The sequence below is a fragment of the Aphis gossypii genome, chromosome 1 (assembly GCF_020184175.1).
Source record: "Aphis gossypii isolate Hap1 chromosome 1, ASM2018417v2, whole genome shotgun sequence".
NCBI lineage: Eukaryota > Metazoa > Arthropoda > Insecta > Hemiptera > Aphididae > Aphis > Aphis gossypii.
This window is the reverse complement of record NC_065530.1, coordinates 77,916,859-77,936,371: the sequence shown is the minus strand read 5'-3', so window position 1 is coordinate 77,936,371 and position 19,513 is coordinate 77,916,859. Positions and strand designations below refer to the sequence as shown.

The window sequence follows — 19,513 nt, the reverse complement described above, 5'->3', positions numbered from 1 at the left end:
CTTGTATTCCGTCGCATCGGATAATGCACCGGCACTGCAGCCGGCGTCGCTGCACTCGCCCGCGCGATAAAATATTATAACCCACTCGAGTCGGATATTATGTACTCACGGTCTCGTGTGTCCGCGAGCGTACCGCGGTCTCGTCCGTCGTCCGTCGTTCAGCGACTCGTCGTCGCCTCGGCCATGATGTCTGTCGTCGGACTTGACGGTCGTCTGGTCGGCGGCGTCCCGTCGGCGGAGGTGCGTCGTCGGCGGGACGTTGAACAATGATGCGATAACGCGGTCCGTCGCGACAGCAGCTGCCGCGGTCGTAGTCGTGGTGGTGGTCACAGTCGTCGTCGTCGTCGTCGTCACCGCCGTCGCCGTCGCCGTCAGGTGCCGGTGCAAGTGCAATCGTCGTGGTCGTCGTGCCGCCGGTAACCCGCGATCGGGATCGCATCGCACGCGCCGCCCGCGTTATTCAAACAACACGCGGCCGTAGACTACACCGGACGCGCGCGGACACCGGACCGCGCGACCTGTCTCACGGCGCACCGCTGTGGACGTGGACTCGGGACGTTGTGGGGCCGCCGCCGCCGCTTCCTGCCGGCGTGCGCTCGCTGGTGCGCGTGCGAGTGTCCGCGTGCTAGACGACGACCGAGCGCGCCCTCCTCGCCGGGGCCGCGGCGGAGAGGGCACCGGCCGCCGATCGATATTAGACGGTATACGCGCCGCCCCGTGCTTGTATATTATTGGGCCATCGTGACGAATACAATAGTATAATAATATTATAGTCGCGTATACAAGCCGATATTGTGTCATGCAGCGTATGCCTAATAATATGTAGGTACTTACATATACTCGATTGGTGGTTATTATTTTAATTATATTATTTTATAATATATACAACGGTAATATCGACGTGTACCTACTTAGGTACTTGCTCTAGTGTGCAGGGCATCTCGAACTGGTCCACAGATGATCGGTTCGGTGGGTGAAAATCGATCTAAACCGCGACCTCTCTCCCGCACAAACGAACGATGGAGTATGAACTATAGCCGACGTTCCTAGAGAAAATAATATTGTAATATGACGATATTATAATATAGAAACATGGCATAATATAAAATACAAGCGTACTCATCGCTCATCCCTTCTTTTTTCATTAATATAATGCAGTTATTCAAAATCTGATTTTTTTAAATTTTTATTATGAATATCTTAATCATCGGTTCCAAACTTTTTTTGGATTGTACTACTTAAGAAGTAAAAAATGATGACCCTTATTCTACAGAAAAAATATTTTCAACAAATTTCCAACAATTTTCAAAATAATTATCCACTAAATAATTTAAAGTAAAAAGAAGGATTCTATTTTGAAAAATAGAAGTTAATATCACTACAGAACTCAAAAAATATTTAAAAAGTAGATTTTTTTTTTTTTTTAATATTAAAAAACAAACAAGTCCGAGACAGCAATGCCCATTGAACTGACTTTATTATATCCAGTTATACACAGTTTTTTACATACAATATATATTAAGTACATTCTACTATGTTAGACATGGTTAAATATTATTAATTAATTTTGTGCTATGAATAAATCTGTTCTCTACGTAAAAATATTATTTCTAAATCATAATAGGCGTGATTATCTTTCTTTTTATTTAAATATTATTTCTTGAAATGCCTCAGTTACGCGTTATTCTCGAACATCGAACGATGTTATTTTAATCGACAAGTCGACGAAACGCATTTTGCACACACGCATAAGGCATAAACCAAATTGAATAATAAAGATACCTAATATGATTACTAACAAAGATAAGTACTAATAAAATAAAATCTGTATTTATCGTGTATAATATAACAAATATGATATATAATAATATACAAGTAGGTATATTATAAGTTATTAAAATAACATATTGTGTACCTAAACGAGTTATTGTGCGTGCCACATACGCACATATTCGCAATGCGCAAATGTATTAGTTGCGATAATAATGTAATACGTATATATTATGCTTAATAATTTTAATGACAAATTATTTAGTTAACGAGCACAATTATTATTAGTGTTTGTGTGTGCTAATGTTATATAAACCGGCCATAACAACAACTTACTACGAAATGATAAAATGATAATATTATTATTATACCTATATGTTTATGCACACACTACACATACGAATACACAAAGCACGACACATATATATGTAATATACTAATATGTATGCAAAATACCCATAATAATATAGAGTGGACTAGAGTTTAGAATAGATACCTCAAATTATAACTGTATAAGCAATTAATTATTTTACACGTTTAAATTGTCAAAACCTCCAAGTACACTAGCATACTAAATATATACATATCTATATTAGTGTGTAATAGTCTAAATATACTGATCATTTTGGTATTCTGTTGTCGGACAACCATACGATCTTACATTGGATAAACGTGTGATATAATATACATTATTACATATGTTATACGATATATCGTTATGTATAACCTAGCTGTATACAAACTATCGTATAATATGATTTATGATAATGATTGTACGAATACACGTAGGTTTATAAACGAAGAAATAGTTGACAGACGACAGTAGAATAAATGTATATTTTGTCATTAAAAAAAATCCAAAAAATGAAAGTAATAAAAAGTTGTAAAAGTATTTTATTTTTTTTTTTAATTGTTTTTTTCCAGTTATATCAAAATGTATAAAAATAATATTTTCATAAAAGTTACACTTTTAAAGAATAAATAACAGTAGATACTAGAACATTGTAAAATAGTACATACATATTTTCCGTGTTGGAGTACAAAAACTACATTATATATGTGTAGTTTTGATGAATATCATTCACGAGGATGAAGGAAATAAAAGATTATGTTAGTTATGTAATTCTGGGGAAAAAAATCCCTATAGGAGGTGTGTTTGACTATGAATAAATCATGAGTAATAGTAGTAATAAATATTTTTTCTTTTATACTTAAACCTTTCTATCATTAGTGTTTATTTTAAAACATTTTTTAGGTGGAAAATTTTTTTACAAAATTTTATTTAATCATTATTAATTATTAAGATATAATATTACTTTAAGTCTCCTCAGCAAAGTGATCTCTAGGAGAGTTTTAATATCCCCCCCACTTCAAAAAAAGAGGTGCATTTTTCAGTTATAACTACTATAATAAAGATAATTTAAATCTAGATATTTATGCAAAATGGATATGAATAAAATATAAATGCTATGGGAATTTTATTTTAATATATATAAGTATAATTTAAAAGTTCTATCAGTAAAATCATATGAACTATATATTTTAATTGCCATGACTGACATTTCATAGATTAAAGTGACTGAACATTTTATTATTTGTAGAATCATTGATGGTAAACAATAGTATAATAGTATTTATAATCAATAATTAAATTATATGTGACCTATAAAACCTATAAACGTAAGTTCTTAATTCCTACATACATGTAATATTTATAATACATTTACAAAAACTTCAGATGCTTTTAACCTTTAAGAGTTTACTACAGTTTATTATAGGTATCTAATAATAAGACGAGCATGAGCCATGATGTTTCTTATTTTAATACTTCCTAAGAAATTGTAATGTATCATGTATGTATGTGTACTTTGGTGGCACTGGGGACATACAATCAAATAGGTTTATGATGTTTTTTACAGTTCAGTAGTGTATTGAATTATGTTAATACTGTCTTTTTGATGTATAAGTTTGTTTCAATAAATACCTAATTACTAGTAGTTGTATTAATTATGATGAGTTTAAGTGTTTTCACGACAAGAACAACACTAAAACTTCGACGTCAGGAGGTATGACAATCCGTCATAGGCGGATTGCATTGCCGGATATCGATTTACATCATGTGATGACTGATAGCTAGACACTCAATTACCATTTTTTCGGAGCCTTCCACAACCCCCGGAGGTTAAGTTAACTAAAGTTGTGATTACTAGACTTTTTACGATATTTTCTTTACAGTACCGTCTCCGACCCAGGGTATCCACTCAAACCGAATTTTATTTGGAGCGAGTAACAAAAGGCTAGAAATGGAACATTTCATATATTAACTGTTCCATGATAAATATTAACATTTCCCAACCTAGGTTATTATTCTGGTTTATACAATTCATTAAAAACGCCTGACTAATTACACACAACGCGTTTTAACTAGACGGTAACAGCGGTTACATGTTTCGTTTATTATTTACCTACCTATATTTAATATTGAAATAAAAAATTGTGCGCCAAATTCGGTTTGTTATCTTAAATGCAGGATTTAGCCGTTAGTAGTGATTGTAATTAATGCAACAATTTGCTCGTTGATCCCATTTTACAGTCATTTACAAATAATACAATAAAAGAAAATTATATTATATTATAAAAATATAAATATAAATATTTCATTAGGCACCAACTAGGTATTATTATTATTAATATTATTTTTTTTTTTTATATATAATATTATATAGAAATATACAGTTTGGAACAAATCTAGTATAGCACCCCCTCGAAATTTTAGTTTTTTTTTTTCAAAACCTATGTATTTTAATGTTATAAAAATGATGGGGCAAAAAAAAATTGCGCAAATCATTATTTTGGAAGTTAAAAATTAAATTTTTAAGTTAAATTTCAAGGTAAAAAAAGAGCCAACAGTTAAATAACAAAATTATCAAGTATAGTGGCTCCCTTCGTCTACCGGTTCCGGTCGCCAAACCCCCGGGACTAAAATAGCTAACCTGGAGGGGAGAGCATACCTGCCCTTCGGGCAGCTGGTAACTTAACCTAACCGTCCTACCTAACCTACTCCTACCTCCGCTTGCCATTAAAGTATATATGTAGTAGTTATTCTGTGCATACGTAAAAACGTAAAATCACAAACTTTGAAACGATATAGTGAATCATGCTAAGAACCAAATTGTTAATTGTACCTATTTAATTAAATTAAATTTAATGTTTAATTACTAAAAATAAAAAATAAATAATATGTTTACAAATTGTTGTACACTATTGTTTATAAAAAATAAAACTTTAAATAAATTCCCAGTAGAATATGTATAATTTTTATTAAATCACTGGTTTGACAAATATGTGTAAGTACGAGTGCTAAGACACGTATAATTATGTATTAAATTATTATTTAACCTGTATTTTATAATATTATATCGCCACTATGCGTGCGCAAAACATCGAAAATCGTGTTTTTCGCATGCGCAGAACACAGAAAATCGTAAACTTAACGTGGCTATAACTTTAAAACTAACGATTTCCGAAAAAAAATTTTTGCGCCATCATTTTTATAACGTCAAAATTCATAGGTTTCCAAAGAAAAATATCGAAATTTCGAGGGGGTGCTAAACTAGATTTATACCTATAGTTTTGTTATAAGTACCTACTTACTACTCGTAGTTTATTTTTATGCAGATACACCATGGAAGGTTATAATTATATATTCAATGGACGTCATTATATGTATAAGTGCAATACTGCCAAAACTAATGATATACCTATTGTTCATTTGTATAGTTACATGTAAATGTTTCTTGGTTTTCAATAACCATTATGCAATATACTGCAACAAGTCACTGGGTTTAAGTTTAATGTTAAATTAAAACGATTGTAAGTATCTAAATCAAAATATTAAAATTGTAAAGCTTCAAGCAGAAATCATTAACATTTACATTATATCGAATATCATTAACTTATTTGAAACAAATAAACGTAGTTGTAGTAAGTAAAAATAGCATGAATATTTTCAGTAGATCAAAGACTTACTAACAGTAGGTTTAATAATATAATACTATTAAATATGTACTTATCTATGGATTACACACTGAAATTTGTTAAACGCCTATAGGAAAATCAAAAATCAAATTATTTTTTCTCATTATTTTTATTTTTAATTGACTATTTAAATTTTAAGTCATGGTAAAATACTTGATATTTTCATGCAAATTGGCCAAAAATAAATTGTTTTACCATTTTAACGTTTAACCAGTATAGTTTTTATCAATTAAACCCTGTAAAGTACTCGTGTAAGTCCATAACTAACAAATTGACAAAGTATTTTTTATAATCAATAATAATTATAAAATCTTAGTTATAAGCTTATAATATATAAAATATAGGACATAAATTAATGCTGTAATAGAGTAAGTAGGTATAAATACATACGTAATTAGTTTTTTATTTACAAATAATAAATTTACAATAATATAAACATAATAAATGATTTTTTTTTTTATTCTCAACTTTACATATTGCAATAATTATATTATAAAATAACCATGGGTCGGGATCCACATCTCATTGATATTATGCGATTTATAGTCATTTTGAAAATGCACCAATATCTAATCTAGACTATTGTATGTTTTTTTTTTTATCTTAACCATTGCGAATATTTGGTTTCGCATTACATACAATGTACTCGTAGCATATATATATTTACAAAATTTTAGTGTATTTAACTTTAAGCCATCAAATATCATTCTAAACTAAAATATTTGTTTAAAAATTATTTTGTATACAAATTTTTAAATGTTCTAATCAATTAATATAAACGTACCTACGACCAAACTTTTTATACTCAATATAATTATTAATCCAATAAGGATATACAAAGTACCTATTATTTTAGATAACTCAAAAAATAAATAATTTAAACATTCCTAAGTTGTTTTAAAAATTGAAAATGTATATTTGTATGTAACATATTCCCTTATACTTACAAATAAATATTATATTAAAATAATAAATATATGATATAAATATAAAAATTTCTTGAATATTTTATTTATAAATATCTAAATATCTAGATACCAAAATTAAATTTTTAGTGAAAATAAAACATTTTCATTCTATGATTTACTGATAATATATTCATGAGTATCAACCATGTTAATTCATATTTATAGACAAATGTAATGAAGATAATTAATTACAATCAAGTAAATTATTAATAAATTATTGACATAGTTTCAATAACGGTGTAGTCTATACAATAATTGTTTCATAGGAAAACTATAGCTAATGGTAATAACACCAATAATGAATAATAATTTCTGTGACACGCTGTTTCTAAATACATGAGATGACATTTAACATCGAGTAATTAATCAAATTATTGATTTTATTGCTAAGATTATAGATGTTATTGTAAAAGCGATGAAAATTGAATATCGACATAACCTAGATCAATGTGTTCTAAACTCTAGAACTGTTGTAAATATAAACTTAAATTTTGACAAGATATCAGTTATTTACAGAGACCTTTGAAAATTGGGGTTAATTGAAATGTTTTGATTGTTAAGACATATCCAAATCAATAATTTAAAGAAACAATTCATTCTTTAAGTGTCTATACTATAGTTATTCATGTGTTAATTGTTTATTTATTTGTTCGTTTCATACCATATTTAGTTGATTGGGAGCACAATCTAATTTTTATAATATAACATAATAAATAATTGTAATGGTGAATAGAAAAATAATAATAAAGGTATTCAAGTATAATAAATAATAATTACATGAAGTCATAAAATAATATTTTGAAGTAATTGAGAATATTTAAATAATTAAGTAAACGTTATAGGTACCTAGTTGGAAAAAAACATTATTGAGCTGGTATTTGGTATAGTAGTGAATCATTCTTTATATAGACCACGATGAGGTGGCTGTAACTTGTAACCCTGGGAAATTCGACTGTTTGAGAGATGGTATAGGATGTTAAAACGAATAAAACACGAGTGCTTTCTAGTGGGTTGGATAGGCTGGTATCATAAGGCATGTTTAGTCGTGTGATGTAAACATTTTAATCAACGATTAAACTGCAAAGACTAAATGTATAATATATATATATGTGTATTTTAGGGGCATGATAGAATTAATTTCTTAGTTAAAATCCATTAATAAAATGCATTGTAATATGATTTATACTGTTGTTAATGAAATAAAATGACTTTCAATGCGTTATCTAAATAATATATGAATGTTTCATGATAAAAAAAGCGGTCAAGTGTTGTAAAGTAGGTCACTATTATTTATGTGTCAGTCTAGGATATATTTTCTAGTGAGTAATGAAAAAGAAGGTTTATATTTTAATGACTGAATACGAAATATCCCTAAATTTAAGTTCTTTTATAATTATTGGTATCCAAACTTATGAAAAATCTTGTATTTTGTCAATATTTGAACTTCAAACGATAATAAAAAAAATTGTACCTATGTATTCTTATAATTTTTGAATCACTATAAGACTAACTCATGAGGAACTTTGTATTAAATTTACAAGTATTTTGACTCAGTCAAAAAATGTTATCGTTATTTATGTAAAAAAAAAAAACTAAACAAAAACGAATATTTCAATGCCTAATATAAATAGCCTTAAAATAAGCAAAATATTTTAGACTTATACTTTTTGAATAATAAAAAATATTAAAAATTGTTTGAGGTCTTGAGGATAATCGTTATCGTTACGTGATTTCGTAAAAATTTAAAATTCTAACGTTAATAACATTTTTCCAATAATGAGCATCTATATCTATAATATCTATAATATTAAAAGGAAAAACTTAATGTTGAATTTTAACCTTAGATATAAATACAAAAAAATTTATAAATTTTAAACTACAAAATTACTTGTAAATTTTAACATTTTTGACATAATATTTCTTAAAAATTTAAACTTTAAACGCTTATAAACATTTTAAAATATTAAATTTTCAAGTTTTTTGGGCACTCAACATTTTTTATCGAAACTAAAAAAAATACTTAAAAAATTGAAAATTTCAGTTGTCTATAAATAACTTAAAAAAGCTAAAATATTTTGAAAATTTAACTGTATAGACAACACAACACAAGTATAAACATTTAATGAAAATTTCAAGTATTGACAGTGATTCGTTTTTAAGTTACAAACATAAAATCAATTACAGCTAGTTATGCTGTACACAAACACAAAAAAAAACCATCATTGTAAAATCAATACATTCATCTTCGTTCAGAATCTAAAACAAGAAATTTAAATATAACTTGTATAAAAAAATAAATAACATACAGTTTTTCGCTATAGGTATAAATACTTAAACATTGCGAAACAGTTCCCACGGCGTCGTCGGTTCCAAACTTGAAAAATAAAGGTACTTAAATGAAATTTTATTTCATTATTTTAATACAAAAAAAAAAACAATTATTTAATTTTTTTAGGAAAGAAAAATTAACTCAAATTTCACACACACGCACGTATATAAATATTGTCTAGGTACTTATAACAATTTATTTAAATAAAATTATACATATCAGTAGTTGATGCAGCGCATCGGTTGTTCGATGAATAACTCATAATGCTGATTTATTAATATCATGTAAATTTATTATTTAATTACATAAAACACGAATATCATTATAACAACAATTTTAATATAGGGAAGAATTTATTCCGGACCGCGGGACTGGCTTAAATAAGTGAGTCACCGCGGGCGGTATCAGGCCTTTAGAGGCGCGAAAGAAAAACAATATGACGTGGAGATTTATCCGTTTACAATATTATGGAGCGAGTCCGCGCCACTCTACTACAAACTCGTAGAAGTATTGTCGTAAGAATGAGACGGCTCGAGCGACTACCTAAGCAGGCGTGCTGGGTGGGACCATCGCAATAGTCCTGGAAAAGGGCTTTTTTATGGGCAGTCGCAATGGTAGATCGACTGTTAAGCGATTACTGTCGCGACCACGTTAACTTCTGCGTGACCGTTGGCAACAAGATGTGATCACCGCGTGCCGCTGGTAATCGTCCGATCTGCCGTTGATGTCGTTGATGGTCTCGTGGTGCGTCAGTTGGAGGTTCGGATGGTATCCCCTTGAGACGGCGCTGCTGTCGGTGTCGTCGGGTCCTATGACGATCACTCTGCCGGGTTCGGTCGTCGTTTGGTCCGGGTATGGCTTCTCAAACCGGAGTCGTCGCCGTATACGTCGAACTGTTTGATCTTGTTTTCAATATTGTTCGGTTTCTTCAATTTCTTCCGTTTTACTTAGTACTGGCTGAAGTTGAAGGTTGATAGAAGAATGAGTGGCCGCTTGTTAAAATGCGCTCGTACATATACTACTTACCGTACCGAAGCGTAAACACCGTACCGAACTTCAAGCTGTGTGATCGGTTTTGCTGTCTGCGCGGTGTTTAACATCATTCGGCCGGTATTTGAGTTATGACTGTCGGATTAGTATCTATGTAAACGGGATGATCATATCTATTCATAGATACATTTTTTTAAATTGTAGTGTTGTCGGGTGTTCGGCAATCGGCCTTTGAAGCGTTCCGGCCCGGCATTGTCAACTATTGTAATGTGTGTTGCCTATGATATACATTCTTGCTTTGATTATGTTATATGGTGGCCCTGAAAAGGGCCGTTTTGGTAGTTATATGCACTCCGTTACGTAGTATTCAGTTATATTTATTACCTTTAAAAGATAGGTATATAAAAAAAAATAATTTTTATACTATACTGAAAGGTAGACGTAATGAATTATTGTACTAAAAATAAATTTTCCGAACATAAAATTGTGATCTACACTTTTTTAATTCAATGATAAAATAAGTAATATACCGACTACATAAAGAATATATATGAATAAAATGATAATAAAACGCAGGTTAATCGTAAATTTAATCGGAGAAAAATAACAATTTATAAAATATTATGTAATCATCGTTAAACAACCCAATCACTTTTGTTGAGTGGTCTAAAATAAAACAAATGCCTAAAAAGCCTACGTAAAATATATGATAATAAATAATAATTCCTTGTACATTTTTTTAGAGGACTTGACTGAGTTAAACTTTAAAATCATTGTAAGCGTGCCCTCTGGCAGTGAAGGCATTCATCGGTAACCGAAACATCACCCCGAGGGACACTCAGGATTTGTTGTGTGACCCCACCGATGCGCGATGTCCCGAAGAATGACCGATCTAGACTATAGGCTGCCTTCAAACGTACCACTCAGTCCTAGGTTTAGGACATTATTAAGCTGCAAATAACAGGACAAGAGGATAGCTGAAGCTGAAAGAATAGTCAATCTATGGATAGTCTTTCCCTAACAATATATATAACCGATATAGAAATAAAATAAATAACTAATAAGTATTGAATTGTATATTAGTGAACTTCAATAAGTAATAAGACCTAGGGGCTAGGGTACTTGGACCTTAGAAATGAAATCTGAATTATATGTATAGGAATGTGGTTTAAATATTTCAGATAGATATTGTAGAAATATCTCAACTTTGTCCTTATCTTTTTTATCAATAGAAGTATCAATTTTAATAAATGATGGTAAACCACCAATGAGTCTTGCAGAATCTTTTATTTGATGATTACAATGGATTCTCATTTTTTGTGATAATAAATACTGAAATTATGTTTTAACAAAAAGGAAAAATAAGGATTATTTATTTTTTATTTTTGCTTTTTGTTTATCACATTAATTTTATGATGAACAAAATATATTATATATATTATATACTTCTATTGATAAAAATAATGATGCTAAATTGCCTATTTAATGCGCCGTCTCCACCAATTATACTGCCTGATTTCCAACTATGAACATTAAAAATAATAGTAAAATTTTGTTTTCTCAGTCAGACATTTTAAAAATTTAATACAAAGTTACTCATAACTACACGCAAATAGCTACATTTCTTCTTTTCGTTGCTTTTCACAATTTTGAAATGAAAATTTGCTTTCAATTATTTTGTAGTTTAAATCCGTTTAATTTTTATACATAAGCTTGAAATGTAATAAAATACATATTATTTGTTCTTATTAAAATTTAGTGTAACTAAACATTTTTATCATTAAAAAGCAATTATTTATAATATTAACGTTCAATTTTTGAGGAAATTTAAACAAAAAATAACGATTTTTTACTCTGTATTATTATTTATCAGATACCGAATTTAATATAAACACATCCAACCAGTAATCTACTCAATAATGAAGTACCTAGGTACTAATCTATATTACACAAACAATTTACTTCCTTGATTTTTTCGTATTTTCCAATCTGGAAATATGGCCGTAACTCGTAGAGTTTAGGTACTATTTTAAAGTATGAAAACAAATAAACTTAATTTACACCTGGATTGAAACAAAAATCTGAATATTAAAAAATGTTAAGTCGTGCACGGCAGCGCTATCCAGTGGTGAAAGCAAGTAACAATCTTGCACTAACAGTAAAAAAACAGTTTATAATAGCATTTTGCAATAAAAGAAAAATTGTTTATTCATTTTCTTTACGGATTGAGATATATCTTAATTCTCAATTATAATTATATCTTAGTTCATAATTTTTGAATAAACAAATCACATTATTACTGACCACCTAATTAATTTTTATTTTTCATTCAATATTACACTCATTGATAAATTAATTCATTCGACTTAGGTAGTATAAAAAAAGACAATTCAAATGGAAAATATCTAAGTATTCATATTTAATAGGTAATTAACATTGAAACTAAAAGCTAGGTTTAATTAATCATCATTTAATATATTCTGTTTTTGGTTGCATCCGAGTTGGGTCCCAAATTTAAAATTAGTATAGTAGTTGAGTCTCAAATTATTTTAATTAAGGGGAAGCATCATATTTTACTCATACCTACATTAAATTTTTGTTTTTTAATTCACGATAAGGCATAGACACAGAACAATGATAGGATTAGGGTAACTTTATGAGTCTAGTTGTCTAGACAAATTTAACTTTTATGAATAAAATATTTAAAATTATTTTAATTTAAAACAGCAGGGTGACGTCATTCTGGCCAGTTTATTTTGTATTGCCTATTTTATACGTGTAAAAGTTAGTTATTTATGAATTGTCTGATCTCGATTTGTTCCTAAATTAAGTATAGATATATCTATTTCTTAACACACTTATAAGACAACAAGTTATACAATTCAGCTATTATTTTAATTTATTAATATTTAATAATATGATACACTTATAATTTATATAATATTTTAATAAATTTATAGTGTTGAACAGTTCAACATATAAGATTATTAATTAATTACTTATTATTCCATATTCTATATGTCTATATAGATCAGCTTATTAAACTTAAATAAGTATGTATATTATTTATCCAGGATCCATAATTTTTTTTATCTAGTATTGTTGTGTATTAAAAGAAAAATTAACTTTACAAAATGTATTAGCTCCATTAAGATACATTGTATTATCATACTCATTATTTAAGTGAAATTAAATTAAATATACTTAAATCGTATTCTAAATTATAAAAAAGAACATTTTGAATAAATAACCATTTCTGTTTTTTAAATGAACATGAAACACACAAAGACGGTATATTTACAAAAAAATTACATAAAAATATTGTATTTACTAATAGTAATAAAAACTCTAGTAGAATAATTAACACATGGTTAATGGTTATAGTTAATAACAAGGTATTTGATAAATCTCAATAAATGATTTTGATCAAAACTTGGTATATAACGTGTCTGACCAATACTACGAATATTCATAGACAAAATATAATGTGTACTTAATACTTATACAATATACATACTGTAAATCTGGTTTAGCTAGGATTAATAAGAGAATTTGCAGTATATTATACATTGAGAAATTGTTTAACGAATAAAACAAATAGTACCTCCATTATACATAGGTACGGCTGGGCTTATAGCTTTACTCTCAAGGATATGCCACATACAATGTACATATTGTGTTGTCCACTAGCATTTGACAATATATTAGTCGATATGTTATTTTATTATGCATTTTAAAAACAAATCTAGTGAAATTATGGTGTTTTTCCAAAATAAAAGTAAACGCAGAATTATACAGTTATATAGAATATGAAATACCTATCCTCAACTTTTGAAAATTTGGCACTTACTGCTTGTTTCAAAAAGAAGGCAATATAGGTATTGCATACCTATATATTATTGTAATAAGTATATTTTATTTTATTATCCTAGGATATCTAAAATTGGAGAAAAATATAAGGAATTATATTGATATTTTCTTATAATAGCAACCTATTACCTGTATAATAATTTTAGCACAACACTATAAATGCATGATTTTGATACAATATAGGTATTTATTTTTTAATTAAACTTAAACGTAATGTATTTAATTTAAAGCAAAAAGTTATTTTAAAATTGTGAAATATTTTAACAAAAAAAAAAAAAGAATTTTTTGCTTCTTCTTCTTCTTCTTTTGGCATATCTACTGCTTAAGAGTTTTTGCTACCATTATTACACTTCACCACCGGTCTCAATCTTCCACTATCTTTCTTAGATGATTGTGATGTATACGTTAATTACAACTTCTAAAAATACAGTTCATGGTAGTATGGTTATCTACAAGGCGTGAGACTTTCTCTGTGATGCAAGTCTATTAATTGAAAACGATTTTACTCAAACACAATTAATATTAAGCCATTTATCATTTGAGTAATAATAATAATGTTTGATATTTATTAATAACTCCTCCAATACTATAAACGTAAATTTCTATTGAAAAACAAATTAAAATTAAAACCACTTATAAATCATTAATAAACAATAATAATAATATAAAACAAAAATTAGAATTAAAAACTTTTTAAATTATCGTCTGGTTCTTTTTATTATCAAATTTTCTTAAATCATCTTCCGGCTCAGAATCTTGTCTCATAACAGATTGAGTAGGACTCGTTTTGTTATAACCGAATTGAGTTATTTCATAACATTCGGTATACAACGCTGACATACTATCAACTATTTTTTTAGTTTCATTTTCAAAGTCATTTATTTTAATAATTTTTGATGATTTTTTTTTAGATCCTTTCTTTTTGCTCTTCTTTTCTTTTGAAAAAACAATATTAAATTGTTCTATATTTTCTTGAATATCATCGAGTTCTTTATTAAAGGTCGTATTATCAATACTCTTTTCATACAATTTTTTTTTAAGTTTTAAAATTTCATAAAATAAACCTGACAAATATTCAGGACAAAATGCCTTATCGACTTTAAGTTCAGATTGATCAAATTGTATTTTATTTTTGTTTTTATAATTATTGTACTCATTAGATATTGTTCTTAAATTATATAAATAAACTGCAATATGAAATATGTAATATATTTCATGAAATATATATAGATAGTGAGACTTGAAAAATAAATTGCTTAAATTACTATAAACTGTATTAATACTTACTGTTTCATTATTCCATTTAAGGAATATTTCAGTTGAATAATTTTTTACAGTTTCATTTTTTTCAATGAAATTATCATGGAAATATTTAAAGCTAAAACATCGATAATCTTCTGTTTCAATAAAATAACTAAAGTTGGATAAAAAGGAATTATTTTTTAAAAAATCAATTTTTTCAGAATCATTTTCCTCGTATTTCATTAAGTGTATATTATTGAAAAATAAAAAATTAAATTTTGGTTGAGAGCAGTATTCGAGTCCCCATTTATTTAGTTTGGCATTAATAATGTAAATTATTCTTTTTAAAAATGCCATTTCTAAAATTTGTGTTGTCGATGGCAGATTATCTATAATAATAACTATATCCTTTGCTACTTCAATAAGTTTTAAATTATTTCTGTTTGTTTTCAAATACATAACGAGTTTATATCTGATAAAATCTATAATATTTCTTGCTATCAATAAAGTGGATTCATTCAAATTATTTAAATCAATGTTTTGATACTTGCTTTTATTAACAAATATATCACTTCTAATACTGTAATAGTATATTATTTCTTTTATAAAATAACATTCAACAAGGTATTTATCTTTATCTATCGATTTAGGCTTAAAAATAGAATGACTTGGTAAATATTGTTTATTAATTGGATTTTCTAAATATTTTAAATATTCACCGAAGCATTCCAAATGGTTTTGATTCGTAAATATTTTATTAAAAAAATGTGTCATATAGTCTTTAAACACAGATTCTTCGTTTTGTAATGTTGTTATACTAAAATCTTCATCTTTACTACTCATATTTTGTACATCCGAAGGTTCAATATTATAATATTTCACTAATGAAATATTTGGTTTTATATTAGAATAAAATGTATACAAATCATTTATTAACTTTACACGCGCATTTTCATCAAAAAAATTATCAAAGTTTCTTTCAAGAAGTGCAAAACCTTCATATAGATCAATAGGAATATCCCTCCCTTTCTTCTTAGACTCTCTAAAAGCGACCATCATTAAGCTAAAATTAGCAATTATATTGTTTGTCAAATACCGCTTCTGAATTCCTTCTATTATTCTGCTGAAATAAAGTTTTATGATTGTGGCTAAAATAGACTTCATATACCAATATATTTCATTTATGTCATATGTTAATAGAATTTGTTTGAAAAAATCTTTCATTTTCACATTGTTTTCATTAAAAATATTTACTGTCGAATTACTGATATCATGTACAAGATCTGAAACCATTAATTCATCTTCCAAGAAGAAATCTTGTAAGAATATTTGTTGAATAGAACAATCATCTGCCTTTTGATAATTAAATATTTTAGATAAATTTGAACTCCAATGAATATCGTGTTTTATTACCGTATAGCCATACAATTGTGAGGTATTTATTTTTGTAGTATTTTCAATAGGCCTATTATCACAATTCATCGACAAAAAAATTTGAATTGCGCTCATTTCTTCAAGTATTTCAGAGATGAACATCATATCATTCATATCTGTATGATAAAATTCCGAGTCATCCGATTTCATTAATACCATTTTTATTTTTAAATTTAATGATACAAATATTCTTAAAATATCATTATCATCATAATATAGTAAATCCGGAGTTAAAACTTTATTTAAATCGCTTTTGTATATTGTAATGAATTTTTTTGTGATCTTTTTAATATTTTGTAATAACTTAATACTTACATCACTGTTTTTATTTGTTAATTGATTTTTGTAATCAGAATTTAAAAACGTATGTGAGTAAAATAATGGAACATCCAAAATTAATCTATGTAAATCACTCATAGCCCGTTCAGCAAAACTACAGCTTAATACTAAATAAAATGCATTTACTTTATTATGTTTGATTTCTATTTTTTCATTATTATCAGGATTGATTAATATGTTATATCTTAAGTTTAACTTACTAAATTTAATTTCATTTTTATTACTTATTTCAACTTCTTCAACTATTGATTGAATATCATCACATTTTATTTGAGCTAACCACAGAATAATAAATACATATCTTTCCAGAAGCAACATTTTGTCTTATAGATCGCACATAAATTAAAACTAAATTTTCCTTATTAAAAGTTGTTATATTGTTTTTAGGTACATTTCTTACAATTTGCCAGAGTGCTCAGAGTTGTAAGCACCACATGTTATTATGTTTATTTGAAGAACTGGTTAAATAAAAAATATCCAAAGCAATACACAAAAAACATCGATGCAATATGAATTTATATGATATATATCTTTAAAAAATATGTTTTCGGTTTTCTTTTTACTTAGTAGTTAAACATTTAAAAACAAAATAAGCACAACGTTTTTCATAGTATCTACTATATAAACTAAGACTTCTACTTATTCTTATAGTAATTGTGTATTATTGATATTACATCAATATATAAAACAAAAAAACGTGAAATAAATGTACTTAAAATTTTTATAAAATAAGTTTTAGATATATAATAATTAAATTCTAAAAAATAGTTTAAATATTGCATTTCAAAACAATTTTTTTAGATTTATTGATTTTAAATTAAATTTTCGAGGTAACCACATTCTGGTTACGGTAACATAAATAAATATTTCAATCTCAATTCTTTAAAGTATTGCAAAAAAGATTCTTATATTATTATTTTTTTGAATTCTTAAAATTTATGATTCTTATTTATAAAATCTTATAAATTTTAAATTAAAATTGATAATACTAGAGAATTTTGTTTATTTTGTTTAACCTATTCTTTTCTAGGGCACATGCTTAAAAATAGAAAACGACATAGATAAATAGGAGGGGAAAATTAGAAAATCTCCTACCCTCTCAATCTCAAAACTTCTTACTTGAGTAGTAAAACATTTAACTGGAAGAAACAATAAATATAATTTTAATTGATTCAAAATTCAAATCAAACACAATAAAATAAGCTATAAATTATAATAATCATAGTCGTCATCGACCAGTTCGACCAAATAAACATTACTTTGCTATAAATAAACCAAAATAAAATTATAATGGAATTCAGTTTTGACAAAATTGTTAGAATTCAATAGCTCAATTGATCATAATTCATAATATAACAAAATATTACATTATAGTTATTAATTCATAGTACATACTAAATATTCTAAGCAAAAACAAAAAATAATAATGCCAATGGGGATGGGATCTGACCCCTACGTTCCCCTCTTGTATACGCCACTGATGGCTTTGTAACTTTTTTTCTCATGTGTTTTATATTTTATTAAATTTCATTAGCATTCGGTGGACGAACAGAAAAAAACTATATTTAGGTATATTGTTAAACAGGAAAATATAAAATAAGAATTTGCAACGTAAATATTAAAAATAGTTAGGTATTTATAAAATTTTAATCATAATAAATAATTCTTCTTATCCAGCTATCCAGGAAATTTTAAACACTTGGTATTTTGGCGTCACACATTTCACACATCACCATAAGCTAATAAACTTGGTGACCTAAGACCTTCAATTATAATTTATAATGTATTATTCTATATTATATTTTAACTATTAAGTATTAACTAATAACTTATAATCATATGCCGATGTAAACCCGTTACATATGACAAAAACTGCCGAAAAAGTTATTTAATATTTTTTCCATACTCATTTCAACTGAATAGGTACCACTAGAGAGCCTGGATAATAATAATATTATCGAATAATAATTATAATAATTGCCTTCTTATGTACCACATATCTACATACGTACGTAAGTATGCGTTGATAACATAGGTACATAAGTGCATTATCATATTATACCTACGTTGTCTAAATAATATTATAATATTGGAATAAGTTTAGATGTTCATATAAGAAACACGATTTCTAGTTTGTAATTGTAATGTTTGTACTCGAGTTTGTATATTTGTATATTTTACGTATACATATATGTGTTATTATACGCATTATTTTACATTACGCATCACAATATTAACTACCAACCATTTAGAGTTCATATTTACTATTTAGACACAGATAATACTTAAACGGTTGATAAATAAACCTATTTAATGATGACGCATTGACGCGTAACTTTGGACGAGATAACTAAATCCACTAGAGCCCACGTCTTAAATTATTTTCAATTATTAACTATAACATAAGTATTACCATTGATTATATTATAATATTATTATAGTATTTATAATCTACAGTATTAACTAGGTATTATAATATATTATACATTATTTACCGTCCAACCTATATTATAATGCATACATTAGTTTTGCT

The 19,513-nt window shown here is 27.6% G+C and overlaps 1 protein-coding gene across 1 annotated transcript in view; it reads right to left on the bottom strand.

The window, feature by feature from the left end:
* The window catches only part of LOC114127997 (monocarboxylate transporter 12), a 28,064-nt gene extending 27,482 nt beyond the window's left edge, over nucleotides 1–582 (bottom strand). Inside the window, exon 1 of the mRNA XM_050201321.1 lies at nucleotides 110–582. The gene's annotated coding sequence lies outside the window, so the exon portion shown is untranslated. The remainder of the gene's footprint in view (nucleotides 1–109) is intronic.
* Nucleotides 583–19,513: the final 18,931 nt, after the last annotated feature.